The following is a 19,918-nucleotide window of genomic DNA, read 5'->3' as shown; positions in this document are numbered from 1 at the left end:
TCTACTGCCCGGAGGTAGTAATGCGGAGTGGGGGAGGAGGGAAGACCGCAATCTCGTTCCCTGTGGGGGCTAAGCCTCTAACCCAATAGCAGCAAGTAGGTGAAGCTGAATTTAATCAACGATCCTACCAGGCCGAGCAGTGGGTACCCCACAAGGACCAATTAGCTTGGATAGATGCAAGTGGTTCTCAACGTCCTAGCTGTGAAGCAGAGACACCCCTAAGGGCTAAAGTCGATTTTTTTTTTTTTTTTTTTTTTACCATTCAGATCAAGATTTTCAGTACATCCAACATTACTGTTGTGGTACAAACCAGCTGTACAATCTCATCATCATCATAGTACTTTTATACAAAAACATAAAACAAAACAACATACATCATACCCTAACTCCCTAAACTAAAAACCCTACACTGATCAAAACGACTAAGACAAACAACACACAACACCTATTTTTCAACAATACAAATCATAAATCAAAAACCAACTATCTTATTTCTTTACATTTTGACCTTTAATTTCATAAGTTAAGGGTAAAGACAATCCCCCTCCCAAAACTCAAAATCACCGACTTACACACATTTACCACCTAAAACCCTGTTCCCTACCACATACACAAAAAAACTACACACTCCACTTATTCTTCTTCCACCCACATTTACTTATCCTTTCTTACCTTCTCTTTCCCACACATACCTCAACCCACCCCTACTTTCACAAAACTATTCCAACTCCTCCTCCTCCAAATCCTTCTACTTTTAATCTCTCCCATCACCTTCACATCATACAAATAAGCTGTATGCAATTTTGCTAGTATCATCTTGCAACAAAAATCCACTCCCAGATCCTCCTTCCTTACCACCAATTGGTTCCTCATATCCCATATCGCCTCCTTGAAAACAAAACACCACACCCATCCTAAGTCTTTCCCTTCCACCTTCCCCAAACCAACACCTGTTAACAAACCTACATATGTAATTTTGCACTTACAAATTCTATCCAAAAACACCTCAAAGCATGCCTGTACATTTTTAGCATACTCACAGTCCCATAGCACATGTTTAACATCTTCCACACCCACCTCTAGGGCATTTATCCGATCTAATCACATCCCGTCCTTTCAAAAAGCTCCTAGTTGACAACCCCTCGTGTAAAGCCAACCATGCCACATCCCTCTGTCTATTATTCACCCCATCCACTCCTAAGGCATTCCAAGTTTTAACCGCCTCCACTGATCTCAAACCACGAATGTTACACACAGTACTTTTTTTAAACATCTTTTCTTTAACTCCCTTCTTATCCCCTCCTTCCAACCCCATTCTTTGTAATCCATACTCTATACCAATCTTTTCCAATCTTTTATAATGACATGACGGGATGAAAGAAAGGGGTTTTCCCAGATCCACTCCACACCATCCTAACCTTCTAAAGATCCATCCTCCCATATATCTCATCATATCAGATGTTCTTCCACCTGACTCCATTGCTCTGAAAGTCGTCAGCCAATAATGCATCTCATTAAATTTTGTCAAATCAGAAAAACCTAAACCCCCCAAACAACATGGCTTCTTTACCGTCTTTCTCGCAATCCGCTCCATTTTAGAACCCCAAAGAAAGGAAAACAAGATCTTATTTATCCTCATCATCCAGACCTTCCCCATTGGCATAATTACTGCTGTATATAGTACCAACGGAAGTATCACCGCCTTCAGTATCAAAACTTTACCCCTTAATGTCAGATCTCGCATTAACCAAAAATCCACTTTCCTTTTAATTTTCACCAGTAATTCCTCATAGCACTCCTTCCCTTTAAGAGTTTTCTCAAAGGTAATGCCCAAGATTTTAATTTCCTTTTTAACCTCCAACTTATCATTTTTTATACCTACTTCTATACCGAAATTACATAAACCACTCTTACTCCAGTTTACTCTCATTTTGGACACCACACAATACAGATCTGTTAATAAGCACACCCTATCTATCTCCCTTTGGGATGAACATACCACCACTACATCGTCCATATATGCCATCGTTTTCACAATTCCACCACTTCCTCCTGGTATCACAAAACCCTTACATACTTTCTCCTTCTGTATGCTCTTAAGTAAAGGTTCTATTATACAAATAAACGCAAGTGGTGACAAAGGGCACCCCTGTCTTACCCCAGACATGATCTGAAAAGGTGCACTCAACGTACCATTCACCAACACCCGACTACTAATACCTTCATACAGACCTTCAATTATTTTCAAAAGACCTAATGGTATTCCTAGTCTTTTCATTGCTTGTCGCATGAAAACATGTGACACCCTGTCGTAAGCCTTCTCCAAATCTAGAGACTCTACCACCATTGGCCTACCGTTTCTTCTCACATAAGAAACCATATCCCTCAAGAGGATCAGATTATCAGAAATTTTCCTCCCCTTCAGAGCACATGTCTGCCATGGTCCAATAGCCTTGCCCAACACCTCCTTCAACCTATTTGCCACCACCTTAGCTATTAGTTTATAATCTACATTTAAAAGGGTTATAGGCCTCCAGTTCTTCATTTCTCCTTTATCTCCTTTTTTATGTATCAAGGTGATCACCCCCTCTCTCATTGAAACTGATAATCTTTTCCCCCCCAAACACTTCTTTAACCACATTACAAACATCTGTTCCAATTCTTTCCCAAAAGGTTAAATAAAATTCTATTGTCAAACCATCACAACCAGGTGTCTTGTTTTTCTGCATTCCTGCCAGGGCCTCTTTAATTTCTATATCACTGACCTCCCTCTCCAACCACTCTTGCTCTTCTCTTCCCAGACTTATATCCAACACTTCACAAAAAGCCTTCATTTCCTCCTCCTCCTCTACCTCATATCCTTTAAACTGATTTTTAAAGAACAATTCCACCTCCTTCATCATACCTTCACCTTCCACCTTCCTTCCTCCCACATTAACCGACACCAACACATCCTTCTTCCCACATGTCTTCTTGAAAAAATATCTCGTGCATTTTTCATTTTGCTCCATATGCTTTACTTTTGCCTGGAACACGATATTTTTCCCTTTCTCCTTAATAAGATCTCTCCTCTCTTCTTTCACTCTTCTTAGTTCTTCCTCCACATCTCTATTCATCTCTTTTAAGGTCTGTAGGGTCTTTAGTCTCCATCCCAATCTTTCATATACTTCTCTTTTCTCCATTGCCCTCCTCCTTCCCCATACTCTAAAGAATACACCCACTCTGTATTTTACCCAATCCCACCATTCCATTAAATTAACAAAATTGCATTTCCTCTGCGATAGGTGCTTATACAAACACTCAAATTCTTCTGCCACCTCCACATCCTCCAGAATTAGGTTATTTACTTTCCATAACCCTCTTCCAAATTTCACTGAAACCTCAAATAGAAAAACAGCCTGTATCCCCCGATGATCCGAAAAAAACGCATCAAAGGTACTAAAATCTCTAAATTTCAAACATCTTGAACATAACAACAAATCAATACGGGATTTTATTCTCCCTGTTTCTGAAAAAAAAGTAAACTTATCTCCTGCCGAACCTATTTCTTTCCCAATATCCACCAAACCAAAATCAGAAATAATATTATTCACCAAGGTACTTGATCCATCAAGGGTTCCTCCACTTCCACCCACCCTATCAGACACTTCCCTCACTGTGTTAAAATCCCCTACCACTATGGTCGGGATCCTACCACTCAAAAAAAATTGCAATTCCTGAAAAAATGCAATCCTTTCAGGTCTCCCTGCTGGAGCATAAATATTTATAATCCTAAAAACAAAACTTGCCATTTCAAAAATTGCTAACAGGCATCTTCCTGAAATCAAATTTTCACATTCCACCAATCTGATTTTGTCATTTTTCAACAAAAAACCCACACCACTATTTTTATTGTCACCCGCCGTGGACCATATTGTCTCCCCCTTCCACTCACTTTTTGCAGGAGCATACTTAATGCCACACTCTTGTAAACAAACAATATCCTGTTTACACACAGATAAAAAATCAAAAATTACAGCCCTCCTACTTGTGGCTCCAATCGAGCGCACATTTAGTGATGCGATTGTCACCGCCATCATCGCAAGAAATACAAAAATTGAAAATTTAACAAAATATTATCATGTCCCCCTTTCCATCCCACCTTTGCTTTCACCAACCCACCCTCTTCTAGCTGCCACTACAGGGGACTCCGGAGATTCACCCTCATCTGAAGATGAAACCATCCCCAACAAACGTTCTGTTTCTGTTCTTGCTTTTTTACAGGCTACATTATCTCTCCCCTCATCATTTGCCACACTTCTTTGACCAGGAGTCAAAGGATCACTGTCCTCCATATCCATCCTTGATCCCCAATCCACATCCGTCATTCCAGCAGTTACAGGGTTAATCTCACCCATATTACCATCTCCCTCCGTCACCTCCATCTCTGCACCTTCCACTCCTTTATCTGATAATGAAAGTACTTTATTTTCAACTGCCGCCAGATTCCTTTTGAGTTCTAATTCTCCCCCTAAGTTAGCCTGGAGTACACTCATTTGCATAGCCGCCACCCCTGACACTCCCACTCCTCCCTCTATGCCTTGTTCCTGTAACACATTCATTTGTCTAGCCGCCACTTCCACCACGCCCACTCCACCTCCTGCCTTTGTTTCTAAGCTCTCCCTAGCGACGGCATCACACGAGGCGGCCGCGGCCACGCCCACCTTCGGCATCCCGGCGCCATCTTTCCCTCCTTCACTCGTTGCCGCTATACATGCTTCTACTGTAGACTCAGGGTTCACTACCACCTCCTCCTCCATCCGCTCTTCCTCCCCCCGGATCCCACACTCTAATATCAGTTTCAAAGCTTTCTCCTTAACGGCAGCACTACCCTCCTTTTCTGCAACTGTAGCCTGTACCTCAGGGGACACATACGGACCCTTAGCCTTTCCTCCTCTGACAGCGTCAGCAAAAGAGAAAATTCTACACCCTGTTTTCTCTTTTTCAGGATAATTTCTAGCCAAGTGACCTACTTCATCACACAAATCACACTTTCTCCCCTGTTTGCAATCTTTTGCCATGTGATTTTCAGCCCCACATTGTCTACACCTCATAACCACCTTGCATTCCTCCTTTTCATGTCCATATTTAAAACATGTCCTACAAAAAGGAGGTTGCCCAGAAAAAAACAAAGAACACCTCTCCCCTGCTATTGAGAAGAAAGGTGGAGGCAAAGTATATACACCCTGATTATCAGTACAAAATCTTACTTTGAACTTAATTTTACTCCTATACATCCCATATACATTTTTGATCTTCACACCACTATCAATTTCAGTACAAAATTTTGCAAGATAAATCCTCACCACCTCCTGTTCCAGGAAAGGGTTATAAAGGTGTACAACCACATCTCTCTTCTCGGCATCAAATAATGGTTCAATTTCCACATCTTCCCAGATACCTGTATCTCTCTTCCCAAAGGGAAAATTCAGAGCGTCGTCTCTACCAACCGATATGAGTTTCCTCACATTGATCGCAGCCAAAAGGCCAAGAAGCGATAACCCAATTATTCTCTTTTCCGAGCGAGCGGCGGCCTGGCACAAACGAAGAGCTCGCTGAGAGATGCCCGTCTAGCCTTCCCCCGGTCTAGGCTGGCCGCAGCCACAGGCACAGCAACTTTTCACACCTACCCGGGCTTGAGGCCTAATCCCTCCACACACCTGCCTAACACCTCCTGAGCACACCTGCAGCCCAGTCTGACCTTCATACTGCCAATTGGGCAGCCCTGAGCACTAACTGCACACAGCCAGGTGCTCCTCGTTGATGCCTAACGAGAGAAATCATTTGCATGGCCCCGCCTCCTGGTAAGATGAACGAGGAAGACGAGACGGGGACCCACTAGAGGGAGACACAGGCTACGAAAACGAGGGAGTGAGGGAAGGAATGCATGCCTGGACTGACTTTTAGCTAGCTGCAACAAGGGGCAGGCAGCAGAGATGGAGCAAAGTCAGGCCTGTTGAAATGGCCTGGTCTGGCCTGGGCCTGCCTGCCTGCCTGCTGCTGCCTTTCTAAACTGACCCTGGCAGTGAAGGCTTTGTTTTGGGCCTTGGGAGAAAGATTGATGAAACATTAGCTAGCTGTCTTGTCGAAATGTGTCTGCTTACTGACATGCTACTGACTTGCTGACTTGCTAGGTTTGGCTTCTTGCAACTGCCACTTTACCTGCTGCTTCTTCCTGACCCCAAAAATATGGAGCGCAAGGAGGGGGAGAGAGAAATAGGCCAAGAAACTGACACGAAGCAAAAACACCAATACACACAGGGGTTAAATGCAAGTTTATTATTGCAAGAATTAACAGCTTGTGAGCCCAAAAAAAAAGCAACATTGCCATTGAGCAAGCAAAAGGAAGATTTGTGTTGTTGTTCAATCTGTTTTTTGAAACTGCATAAGAGAGGGGTGCGCACCGGTCCTGGAGGTACTGCAATACCAGGTCGATGCGTGGAGTGGACAGAGCAAGCTCTTCTTCCATCTCCCTGTTCTAAAAATCCATTTAATATATGGTCCCCAGATAGGGGACGAATCAGATATTAAACTGATAAGAACAGATTTTTTTTTTTTTTTTTTTTTTTAACCACATCAGTTCTGGAAAAATAACCCAATCTTATATCTTTTGTCTTAGGTATTTTCGACAGATAAGGAAACTCCGTCTATTTTCCATCAATACATCATTTGTGGTAAGTCTAATTATTTTTTATTAATATTATTATTGTTATTATTATTTTTTGTATTTAAATTCTATTTTACCATTCTATTCCAAAGGTTAAATTTCCAAAATATTTCTGATTTTTCTTTACCAAAGCATTTAATATCTCTCAAGTAATAGGTATACAAGAAGCTCAAACCTAATCTGACACAAGCCTCCTCTACAATAATTTCTCTTCTAAATAAGTTAATATTCCTTACTTTCCAAAGTGCCATTTTTATTGAGCTTATTAGTAGCCAAATTCTTTTAAAGTCTTCTTTTGGAATTCCCACTCCATAAAGCACCATTTCATACTTAAAATTTTTAATCGAACTTAGCTCTTGAATCAAACGTCCAGCTTTTTTCCAAACTTCCTGTGCATATGCACAATTCCAAAAAACATGAAGTGGGGTTTCATCAGCATAACAGCCCAGCTTTACACATTGTGCATTCCTAATCAATCCTCTACAATATTGAAAGTTCTTAGTTGGCAGGATTTCTCTTACGATGCACCAGGCTAAGTCTTTTTGTTCATTGGATAGGAGTCCACAAGCCACCCTATCCCAAATTTCTTTAGTTGTTTTGTATGTAAAATTTTTGATTGGGCTCATTATACATCTCTCTTCCAGGAGTTTTTTTAATTTCTTATAATCTTTTAAAACATTCATATCAACATCCACCAGTTTAAAATCCTTAAAAATTCTTTCTAAAATAATATAGTTTTCTGGAGGTGTCCATCTTACCGGTTTTGTCTGATCCAATTCCGTCCATTTATATCGGTTCATAAAGAATCCCAGTTGGTATTTAAGAAAGGTATTTAGTCGTCCTTCTTGGCTTACTAACTTGTAAAAAATGTACGAAAAATATTTAATGCACAAAAATTTTCTTACATCAGGAAAACCTTTCCCTCCTTTGCTTTTGGGTTTATATATTTCTTCTCGTTTCAATCTTTCCATCTTAACGCCCCAAAAGAAATTAAAACAACTTTTAATCAGTCTTTTCAACATTAAAACTGGTGGGAAAAAAACCATTGCCAAATATAAAATAATTGGAAGGATAACTTGTTTTAAAATCAATATTTTTCCTTCCATTGTTAAAGTTCTCAGTCTCCAAAAGTCTATTTTTTTCTTTACTCTTTCCAGGAGTGCTTCCCAGTTTTTAATGTTGCCTCCAGTCTGTAGAAAGTAAACTCCTAAAATTTTTGTCTCTGTTACTCTGGGTATCTTAATGTCCTTTTCAATATAGAAGTTTCCACAAGTAAGAACTCCAGATTTTTCCAAATTAATTTTGAATCCAGAGCCTCCACAGAACCACTCCACAATCCTGAGGGCTCTTTTAAGGCTTTTTGAATTTTTCACCACAAGGGTTACATCATCCATATAGGCGACTGTTTTAACATGATATCCATTACTTCCGGGTATAAAAAATCCTTCCACTACTTTATCTTTTCTGATTGCATTTAATAAAGGTTCTATCGCACAAATGAAGAGTATTGGAGATAGTGGGCACCCTTGTTTCACTCCACTTAATAAATTAATTTTATCTGATAAGAAACCATTGATCGAAACCACACTAAAAGCATTGTTATAAAGACTTTTGATCTGTTTTAAAAGCTTGTCTGGAAAACCCATCTTCTTTAAAACATGGAATAAAAACTCATGGGCCACTCTATCGTAGGCTTTTTCAAAGTCTAAGGATGCCAGAGCCAAACTCTGACCACGATCTTTCACATCCCATATTATATCACGTATTAATATTAAAGAGTCTGAAATGGTCCTACCTGGCACCGCGCATGTCTGATCCTCCAGGATTATCGAGTCCACGTGTTTTTTCATTCTGTTGGCAATCAATTTTGCATATATCTTGTAGTCCGTATTTAGTAATGTAATCGGTCTCCAATTCTTAATTAGTTCTTTATCTCCTTTTTTGTAGATGAGGACTATCACACCTTCATTCCAGGAGTCTGGCAATTTAAAATTTTTGGATACTTCATCAATAACTTCCATAAAATCATTTTTAAGAATTCCCCAAAAAAATTGATAAAATTCTACAGGAAGTCCATCCTTGCCAGGGGTTTTAAAATTGGAGAAGCTATTAATAACGGTCAATACTTCTTCAGGGTTAAAATCTTTTGCCAACAATTCTTGATCTAATATATTTAAAGCATTATCCAGACCATTAATAAAAAATTCCGATAAAAAATCATCTATTTTTTTTGTGCAAAACAGCTCTTTATAAAAATCTTTTACTTTTCCCAGTTTTTTCCTTATTGTGGTTTCTCCTTCGATTTTTTTAATTTCATGTTTATTACCAATGATTTTTTTGAAAAAAAATTTTGAACATTTTTCATTTTCCTCCAGGTCTCTTACTCTAGAATTGAAGATAATTTGCTTTCCTCTATCTTCCAATATTTTTTTAATTTCTCTCCTTGTTTTTTCTATTTCAGTTCCTATATCGATCCCTTCATTTGCAAAAAGATGAAGAACTTGCAATTTAGCGGTAAGTTTTTGATATACTTCTCTTTTTTCCTTTGCTTCTTCTTTGCTTTTCTTGATAAAAAAATCTTTAAAAAGCTCTTTTCCTTCATCCCACCATATTAGAATGTTTTCATAATTTACCTTTCTCTTATTCCATTCCTTGTACAATTCTTCAAATTCCTCTCTTATTCTTCCTTCTTTTAATAATGAGGTGTTTAGTTTCCAGTAGGGAGATTTTTTCTCCACCCCACCTCCAATCTCCACTCTACTGAAAATTAGTTTATGATCTGAGAAGCAATTATCCTTCGTTTCAAACTCCTTTATTTTAATGCATTCTGACATAAAGAAATAGTCAATTCTAGACTCCGCTCTATTGCTACTCCATGTCTTTTTATGACTCAAATCAGCTCCACAAGCCATCCATGCATCCTTCAAATTTATGGAAGAAATCACATCTTTTAGACTAGTAACGGAACTATCTTTCTTTTGATTGTCGTCCAGTGAGCAATTAAAATCTCCACCAATGATTATTGGGTCGGTTCCTAGAGAAAACAGTTGTAAAATTTTGAATAATTCTTTTCTTTCTTCTTTTAGGTTAGAAGCATAAACATTAAAAACTTTTATTTTTTGCTCTCCTTTCTTTAGGGTTGCCATTAGGAGTCTTCCGGGGCAAAGGTCTTCGATTGCGGTAAGCTCCCACTCTTTTGATGTCAAGATACCGACTCCTACACATTTATTTGTATTTCCTCCAGAGAAGGCGGCATTACCCTTCCAAAATTTTTTAATTTCATCATACGATATTCTTTGTTCCAAATTGCATTCTTGTAAGAAAATAATGTCAAAACCCTGAATCTCTAAGAAGTCGTACAGAGCCGCTCTTCTTCTTGGGCTCCTCAAACTTCTCACATTCAGGGATGCTATTTTCGTCATTTTGATAGTCGGTTGACTGCAGGGCTCTCCCCACCGCCCTCTTCTGTACCAGATGGATACTCCTCAATTTTGAGGCTCTCTTCTTCGGGTTCACTTGAAGAGATATCCCCAATGATTGGCTCCACCACTCGAACTTTTCTTTTCCCTTCATTTTCCTCTTCTTCTGTTTCCTCTTGCCTTTCTTTAGAACCTCTTTTTAAGGACATAGCATCTACCTGCATGTTTCCAGGTTCGTCCACTACCTCCACAGGTTCTGGTGCACTGGTGTTCACTTGCACTTCCATCTCCTTTTCACTTGTTTTTCCTTCTTCCAATGGCCCCTCTTCATCTGGTACTTCTGCCACCCCACTATTCCCAGTTTCCTCCACTACCTGGGTCACATTCGTGGGATCTTTGAGTTGTTCTTCCTCTGGTGTTACTTGGGCCTCTCCTCCTTCTTCTTCATTTTTTCCTCCATCTTCTGCATCTTTCTTCCTCTTCTCTTCTTCTTCCTCTTCAGCTCTTCTTCTCGGGCAGTCTGCTTTTGTATGAGATTGCCCTACACACTTCCAACATCTTTGGCAAAAATTATCATCATGGCCATATTCCGCACACTTTTTACAGTATGGGGGCATGCCAGCAAAAAATAAATATCCTCTACTCCGATTAATAAAAATAATGGGTGGCGGTCTACTCACTCCTCCGTCTTGATCTTTCCTGAATGTAACAAGAAACCGCCTCTTGCCATTCCATACCCCGAAGGAGTTTTTTCCATCCCCTTTAAAGGTGACTTTTTCACAATATTTATATAAATATTGTTCCACCTCCTTCTGGGAAATAAAAGGATTGTACATATGTACTGTAAGTAATTTTGCCTGCTGTTGAAATAAAGGCAAAATTTTAATTCCTTTAAAGATTGGATCATCCATTCGCTCCATATATAGGGAAAAAGCCCTCTCGCAGGCTCCAGTGCTGTTCAGAGTCACATCCACTGTTCCTCGAGAAAAAAAATCTTGTACGCAAAAATAATCATTCAAAGAAATATTTAGCATTGGGCCAAAAATTTTGCTATACAGGAACTGAAGATTCTTCTCTTCACGGAATCCTGGACCCACAATAAAGCGTAGAGTATCCTTCATGCTGAAGAATTCTAAGGAGGCAGACTCACGGTGATCACCTCCTTTCTTCTCTCTTCTTCTTAGGAACTCCATTTCCAAAAACGAATAAATAATGAGCTTCCGTCCGGAAAAACGAATAGGTAATGAACCTCTCCAAGAAAACGAATAAGTAATGAGATGTTGCTTCCTCCGTCCAATCCAACGATCCCAACGAACTCCGGTATGCAAATATATAGTCTTGAGATAAATCCCAAGCTATAGATCGTCCCCCGTTAAACTTCAGACAGCGCTGAGCCCAAAAGCAGCATGAACCAGACCAGTTAAGGAGCAGGTTGACAAGGCCAAGCTCAGTTGGTGTCTTCAGTAAACCTCTTAAACTAGACCAGGCAGTCGAAACTACACTTGATCTTAGCCAAAAGGCCGAGAAGCGATAACCCAATTATTCTCTTTTCCGAGCGAGCGGCGGCCTGGCACAAACGAAGAGCTCGCTGAGAGATGCCCGTCTAGCCTTCCCCCGGTCTAGGCTGGCCGCAGCCACAGGCACAGCAACTTTTCACACCTACCCGGGCTTGAGGCCTAATCCCTCCACACACCTGCCTAACACCTCCTGAGCACACCTGCAGCCCAGTCTGACCTTCATACTGCCAATTGGGCAGCCCCGAGCACTAATTGCACACAGCCAGGTGCTCCTCGTTGATGCCTAACGAGGGAAATCATTTGCATGGCCCCGCCTCCTGGTAAGATGAACGAGGAAGACGAGACGGGGACCCACTAGAGGGAGACACAGGCTGCGAAAACGAGGGAGTGAGGGAAGGAATGCATGCCTGGACTGACTTTGAGCTCACTGCAACAAGGGACAGCAGAGATGGAGCAAAGTCAGGCCTGTTGAAATGGCCTGGCCTGGCCTGGCCTGGCCTGGGCCTGCCTGCTGCTGCCTTTCGAAACTGACCCTGGCAGTGAAGGCTTTGTTTTGGGCCTTGGGAGAAAGATTGATGAAACATTAGCTAGCTGTCTTGTCGAAATGTGTCTGCTTACTGACTTGCTACTGACTTGCTGACTTGCTAGGTTTGGCTTCTTGCAACTGCCACTTTACCTGCTGCTTCTTCCTGACCCCAAAAATATGGAGCGCAAGGAGGGAGGGGGGAGAGAGAAATAGGCCAAGAAACTGACACGAAGCAAAAACACCAATACACACAGGGGTTAAATGCAAGTTTATTATTGCAAGAATTAACAGCTTGTGGTGAGCCCTCCAAAAAAAAGCAACATTGCCATTGAGCAAGCAAAAGGAAGATTTGTGTTGTTGTTCAATCTGTTTTTTGAAACTGCATAAGAGAGGGGTGCACCGGTCCTGGAGGTACTGCAATACCAGGTCGATGCGTGGAGTGGACAGAGCAAGCTCTTCTTCCATCTCCCTGTTCTAAAAATCCATTTAATATATGGTCCCCAGATAGGGGACGTATCAGATATTAAACTGATAAGAACAGATTTTTTCTTTTCCACTCAGATTGAATCACATAACCTCAGCTTTGGAACAAAACACGAAACCTATACTGAGCCGTGTTCCATACATCATCGTGGCATAAAAGGTATCAAAAGGTAAAATCACTGATCATAAAACCATAAGTATAAACACCACTTAACACACTTAACCTTCACCCACCCGCCACCTAACAAAATTCCAAAAACCATCGGCCTCATCCACCCCCATACTTCTTCTTTCGACAGCCAACACAAAAAACATTTTCGCCAGCACCCAATCCACGCAGTCTTTTTCAACCAATATCATTTTCTTCTTAACCAAAGCACATCGGGCTTCCCACATCACTTCCCTAACAACCGCAGACAGAATAAACATTTTACGTTGTTTCCCCTTGCCACCTCCAACCACACCCAGGACACCAGACTCAAAAGACACTCCATCAATTCCCACCACCCTTTCCACAAAACCACACAGCAAACTCCAAAACTTTCTTGCAAAAAAACACTCCCAAAATACGTGTCTTACAGTTTCAATCCCTGCACATCCTTCCCTGGGACACACCTCCCTCCTCACCAAGTCCCTAGCTTTTAAAAAGGACATAGTAGCCAAACAATTATGCAGAGACAACCATACTACCTCCTTCTGTTTGTTCGTGATGCCTTTAAACAATAAATTCTTCCAAACAATCTCTGCTTTCTTAAGGTTTAAACCAAAAATATTTGTAGGTAACTCATCCTTCCTTAACCAAGCCCATAACGTCTCTTTTTTCCGAGCCCCTTCCCCCAGCATCTGCAACTGATTCCTCTGAAAAAAGGAGGACATTTTTAAATAATACACAGGAGTTAACATTGACATGGGCTTTGTAAGGTCCCTTGCACACCACCCCCACTTCAGCAAAGGCCATCCAATTAAGTAGCGCATTAATGCAGCTGTCTTCCCACCTGCCAAGAAAGTCCTAAGGTGGACCATCCACCACTGGACCTCCAAAAATCGTTCAACATTGGGGAAGTTGTACCCACCCTGCTGAACTCTCTTCATGACCACCTCTCTGGAAACTTTCTCCATCTTAGATCCCCAAAAAAATAAAAAAAGCATCCTTGTGATCTTCTGAACCATTCTCTTGTTAGGGGGGAAAACTACCGAAAAATACATCAGCAAAGGAAGGATTACTGCCTTTACAATCAAGGTTTTGCCAGAAAATGAGAGCCTCCTAGTTTTCCACAGACTTAACTTTTTACCAACTTTCTCCATCCCCTTCACTGTATTTACTTGGTTTACCAGGTTCCTCTCAAAATGCACTCCCAACACATCCACCTCCTGCACACTCTTAAGTTTACTTTGGGATACATCGCACGTGCCACTTAACACACAAACACTACTTTTGCCCCAGTTAACACACAACCCGGACACCACACCAAAAATACCAAGCTGCAACTCTGCTCTTGACACATCCCTTGCTGAGTTACACAGAAAGTTGATATCATCCATGTAGCCAAGCATCTTGACCGGTTCATTCCCACACCCTGGTACAAACATTCCCTTAAAACATTTGTCCCTCCATACATGTCTTAACAGGGGCTCCATCACGCAAATAAAAGCGACGGGTGACAAAGGACACCCCTGCCTCACCCCGGACCTCACCTCCACCTCCTCAGACAGCTCCCCATTTACAAGAATCTGACTACTAATTCCCTGATACAAACATTCTACCACATTAACAAAATCATCAGGGACCCCCATCTGCCTCAGCACTGTGAAGAGGAACTTGTGAGCCACCCGGTCGTAAGCCTTCTCGAGATCAATGCTAGCCACAGCCAAAGGCATGTTGTTGCATTGGGCGTAGAACACCAGATCCCGCAGGAGGATTAAGTTATCGGAAATCCTCCGACCGGGAACGGCACACACCTGCCATTCTCCAATGACACTACCCACTACCCTTCTCATCCTGTCAGCAAGTACTTTGGCAAAAATCTTGTAATCACTGTTGAGCAGTGAAATAGGCCGCCAATTCCTGATATCCCGCTGATCTCCTTTCTTCTTATAAAGTAAGGTAATAATTCCCTTCTTCATCGAGGCTGAAATTCTCTTTTCTTCCATACAGGTCCTAATTACCTCACACAGCTCGTCTTTCAAGATTGGCCAGAACTCAGCGTAGAAATCCACAGGTAAGCCATCCCCACCAGGGGTCTTGTTCTTTTTCATCTTCATCACCACGTTCTTCACCTCTTCTTCCTCCACCGGGTCTAGAAGCATCTCCACGTCTTCTGTCTTCAAATTCCCTTTCACCACCTCACAGTACTCCTGCATTCCTTCTTCCGTCGCACCCCCACCACCACCGTATAATTTGGCGTAGAAGGACCTAATGGATTCCACCATTCTATCACCTCTCACCTCCTCCTCTTTATCCAACACCGACAGGAACATCTTCTTCGGCCCAAACGACTTCTTAAAGAAATAAGCAGAACACTGCTCATCCTCCTCCATCTCTTGCACCTTAGATCTAAAGATAATGCTTCTCCCTCGATCCCTAAGCATAGCACTCCTGGCCTCACGTACTTCCCTCAATTCTTCCTCCACCTCCACCCCCAACCTCTTACACTTAAATAGGAAATGCATCTTGTCCACCAACCTCCTCGCATCTTCACGCTTTCTCCTGGCCGCCTCCACACCCAATTTCTTAAAGAAGCCACTTATCCTGACCTTTGCCCAATCCCACCACACCAAGACATCCTCAAAATCACGCTTTTTGAATTTAACCCATTCATAAAAGTCTTTAAACTTAGACACTACACCTTCTTCCTTTAAACTTGAACAGTTCAATTTCCATGCTCCCCTCCCACCCACACTGGCACCATCAAGAAAGAAGGAGCCGGTAAGCATGGCATGATCCGAAAAAGGCACTAGGTCAGTCTGATACCCATTTACCTTCAAAGCTGGGGATACAAAAATAAAGTCGATCCTGGATCGCACAGACCCCTTGTCGGAAAAAAAGGTGAAAGAAATATCATTCCCCTGCACAACACAGGCAGTATCTTGAAGGTGGAAATCACTGATTATTTCATTTAGCGCCCTAGATGTTATGTCAACACCAGTATCCGCACAAACACTTTGTCTATCCTCACTCCTCCTCACGCAGTTGAAGTCTCCAGCCAAAATGGTCGGGATTCTCCCAGGCAGCCACACCTTAAGTACTTCAAGGAATCTCACACGCTCCTTTTTCTCAGCAGGTGCATACACATTAATTATTCTAACCTTACACCCCGCCACCTCCAAAATAGCCACTTGTAACCTCCCCGGCACCACCACCTCATGTGACACAAACTGAACATACGGGTTTTTCACAAGAATCCCAACACCTTCATTCCTAGACACACACATAGGGGACCACATAGATGCACCAAGCTTCCACTCATCACACAGAATCCTCTCATTGCCGCACTCCTGAACACAAATTACATCAGCCTTCACCCCTTCCAGATGTTCAAAGACAGCCGCCCTCCTCCACCCTGAACAAACACTTCTCACATTTACAGAACACACAGACAAAGCCATCATGAAAAAAATCAAAAAGGTTTGTACAGCCATAACGAATAACTTAAAAATGATGCATAGGCTCCTCCATCCCATTGCCAGCAACATTCGCGTAAGTTAGTCTTTTCTTCCCAAAGGGAGAACTGGCAGACTCTGCTCCAGAGCCTCCATCATCAGGTAAGGGTACACCTTCCACCCCCTCCCCAGTCCCCTCCTCCCGCTCTCTTTTGGTGGAGGACTGAGAAGTCTCATCCATCGAGATCACCAATTGCTGTCCGCATTCCAGACTCTCATCGCTGTCCATCTCATCATTCTCATCCTCATCATCCTCATCATCTTCCTCTGCGCTGGATGATAGACCACTCATCAGCTCAGATAAACGTCCTGGACTTGTAAATGCCACACTCCTCTGCTCTTCCTCTGGGCAAACCTCCTCTTGCCTCGCCGGGGGTCTCTGTGTCACTCCTTCTTCTGCCATCTCCTGGGGACCCGGAACTGACCCGTCTTCCCCTACCGCAGTACCAAGGCTCCCAGGATCTGCACTAACTCCCACCACCGTACCAACAGTAGTGGGACCAGAGCCGACCTCACTGCTCACAGCCTCTTCCTGCACCGTAGGTGCAGCGTCATTGGTCTGGTGCTCCGAGGATGTAGCAGGCCGCTCCGCATCAGCAGACCTAGCACTGCCACCTTCCCTCCGAGCCTCAGCTTTCTGCCTCTGCTGCATACGCCTAGCCTGGGTCTTTCTCAAGACATCATGGAATTCTGATTCCCTTTTTGCGGAAAAATATTCATCGCATTGTCTTGCTAGGTGACCTGATCTTTTGCAGATATCGCACATCCGGGTTTGCTTACATTCCTTAGACGGGTGATCCTCATTCCCACAAAACCTACATTTAATCCTGCGCTCACAGTCCCCACTCGCGTGCCCGTAGACACAGCACTTCCTGCAATACACCGGTTGACCAGGGTAAAAAAGGAACCCTCTCTCACCCCCAATATTGAAGACCGCTGGAGGCCTCTTCACCCCACCAACACAACCAAGATCAGTCCGGAATTTCCCATAGAACCTATACTTCCCAGACCAGATTCCAAACTTGTTCAGCACCTTATCCCCACCTCTTAATTCCTCACAGTAATTCCTCAGGAAAGCCCTAACCAAGTTTACATCCGAAAAGGGATTGTACATATGGACTACTATAGCCTTTTCTTCCTGCATGAAAAGCGGTATAATGTCCATTTTCTTCAACAATTCATTCTCCGCACTCCTCATCTTCTCATAAACCTCCCAGCATATCTCGACAGAAAGAAAGGTAATGTCATACAATCTTTGTTGCGGAAAATCCTGCAAACAAACAATATCCCTTACCCTGAGTTTCAGGAAATCCATCAGCACGTCAACCACGATAGTCCTCAGATCAATTTCTCCTTTGAATTCAGGCTTCACCAGAAACCGAATAGAATCCCGCATCCCACGGACCGCCATCTTTCGTACCGGATGGTACCTCGCCTCTTCCTCCGACAAAGGGGTACCCCCGAAGGGGCCCCAACCGCTGACACCGAACCGCCTTAAGAAGGGCGATCGCTCCTCGTTGTCTGAGGACTAGGCCTCGGGCCAATAGCAGCAAGGGGGGGCCCTCCGAAAAGGGACGCTCCCCCCAAGGCCGACCTCCGGGTACCCCAGACACCTCTTGACTAAGTCACACACAGTAAAACTGCACTGGATCTTAGCCAAAAGGCCGAGAAGCGATAACCCAATTATTCTCTTTTCCGAGCGAGCGGCGGCCTGGCACAAACGAAGAGCTCGCTGAGAGATGCCCGTCTAGCCTTCCCCCGGTCTAGGCTGGCCGCAGCCACAGGCACAGCAACTTTTCACACCTACCCGGGCTTGAGGCCTAATCCCTCCACACAGCTGCCTAACACCTCCTTAACACACCTGCAGCCCATTCTGACCTTCATACTGCCAATTAGGCAGCCTTGAGCACTAATTGCACACAGCCAGGTGCTCCTCGTTGATGGCTAACGAGGGAAATCATTTGCATGGACCCGCCTCCTGGTAAGATGAACGAGGAAGACGAGACGGGGACCCACTAGAGGGAGACACAGGCTGCGAAAACGAGGGAGTGAGGGAAGGAATGCATGCCTGGACTGACTTTGAGCTCCTGGACTGACTTTGAGCTAGCTGCAACAAGGGACAGCAGAGATGGAGCAAAGTCAGGCCTGTTGAAATGGCCTGGCCTGGCCTGGCCTGGCCTGGGCCTGCCTGCTGCTGCCTTTCGAAACTGACCCTGGCAGTGAAGGCTTTGTTTTGGGCCTTGGGAGAAAGATTGATGAAACATTAGCTAGCTGTCTTGTCGAAATGTGTCTGCTTACTGACTTGCTACTGACTTGCTGACTTGCTAGGTTTGGCTTCTTGCAACTGCCACTTTACCTGCTGCTTCTTCCTGACCCCAAAAATATGGAGCGCAAGGAGGGAGGGGGGAGAGAGAAATAGGCCAAGAAACTGACACGAAGCAAAAACACCAATACACACAGGGGTTAAATGCAAGTTTATTATTGCAAGAATTAACAGCTTGTGGTGAGCCCTCCAAAAAAAAGCAACATTGCCATTGAGCAAGCAAAAGGAAGATTTGTGTTGTTGTTCAATCTGTTTTTTGAAACTGCATAAGAGAGGGGTGCACCGGTCCTGGAGGTACTGCAATACCAGGTCGATGCGTGGAGTGGACAGAGCAAGCTCTTCTTCCATCTCCCTGTTCTAAAAATCCATTTAATATATGGTCCCCAGATAGGGGACGTATCAGATATTAAACTGATAAGAACAGATTTTTTTTTTTTTTTTTTTTTTTTTTTTTTTTTTTTTTTTCTTTTCCCATCAGATCTCAAGCAAATACATACTCAACGGGCTTTCACTTGCCATCAAGAACCTTCCGCACCAGGTCTTTTCAGGTATTTTGCTTAAATCATCACATAGGCTTTCATATTTTCCAATTTTTCAAAAAAGTCATATAATACATTTAAAACACAATATACAAACCCCTTACCCCCACCCTCCACCCCTCCACCTTCTCCAACCCCAATACTCATTCGCTACATCCACCCCCACCCACTTCCTATCGATCAACACCACCATATACAGTCTTGCCAACACCATATTCACACAATCTGACTCAGATAGCACACACTTTTTCCTTACTTCCAAACACCTGGCGTCCCAAACCACTTCTTTCAAAATGGCCATCAAAATCCAGATCTTTCTTTGTATTTCTTTTTGTCCCTCCACCAACCCAAAAAACCAAACCAATTTATTTACATCTTTGACACCAAGAACCTCCGCCACAAAAGGGGCCAACTTCTTCCTAACCCTCTGTACAAAAGGACAACCAAACAAGGCGTGCTCCACTGTCTCCATCTCCTGGCACCCTTCCCTAGGACAACTCTCCTCTCTAGTCAGATCTCTTCTTTTCAAGAAGGCTTTCGTTGGTAATGCCTCATGAAATGCTAGCCAAGACACTTCTTTTTGTCTGTTAGAAACTCCTTTAATCAAGAATCCTTTCCAACAAGTCTCCACCAACTTGGATCCAAGGCCACAAATATTATCTCGCACCTCTTCACCTCTTATCCACCTAATCAGACTCTTTTTCTCTACTGCACCAGGTCCCAAATCTTTTAGTTTATTACCTCC

General features: G+C 43.0%; 3 pseudogenes; all 3 read right to left on the bottom strand.

Moving 5' to 3' along the window:
• Positions 1 to 6,432: 6,432 nt before the first annotated feature.
• On the bottom strand, positions 6,433 to 6,634 carry LOC141141862 (U2 spliceosomal RNA; annotated as a pseudogene).
• A 5,923-nt stretch (positions 6,635 to 12,557) lies between these two features.
• On the bottom strand, positions 12,558 to 12,736 carry LOC141141814 (U2 spliceosomal RNA; annotated as a pseudogene).
• A 6,170-nt stretch (positions 12,737 to 18,906) lies between these two features.
• Positions 18,907 to 19,124, bottom strand: LOC141141841 (U2 spliceosomal RNA; annotated as a pseudogene).
• Between the last annotated feature and the right edge of the window lie 794 nt (positions 19,125 to 19,918).

This window comes from Aquarana catesbeiana, linkage group LG04, assembly GCF_042186555.1.
Source record: "Aquarana catesbeiana isolate 2022-GZ linkage group LG04, ASM4218655v1, whole genome shotgun sequence".
Lineage (NCBI taxonomy): Eukaryota > Metazoa > Chordata > Amphibia > Anura > Ranidae > Aquarana > Aquarana catesbeiana.
This window is presented reverse-complemented; position numbering and strand designations above follow the sequence as displayed.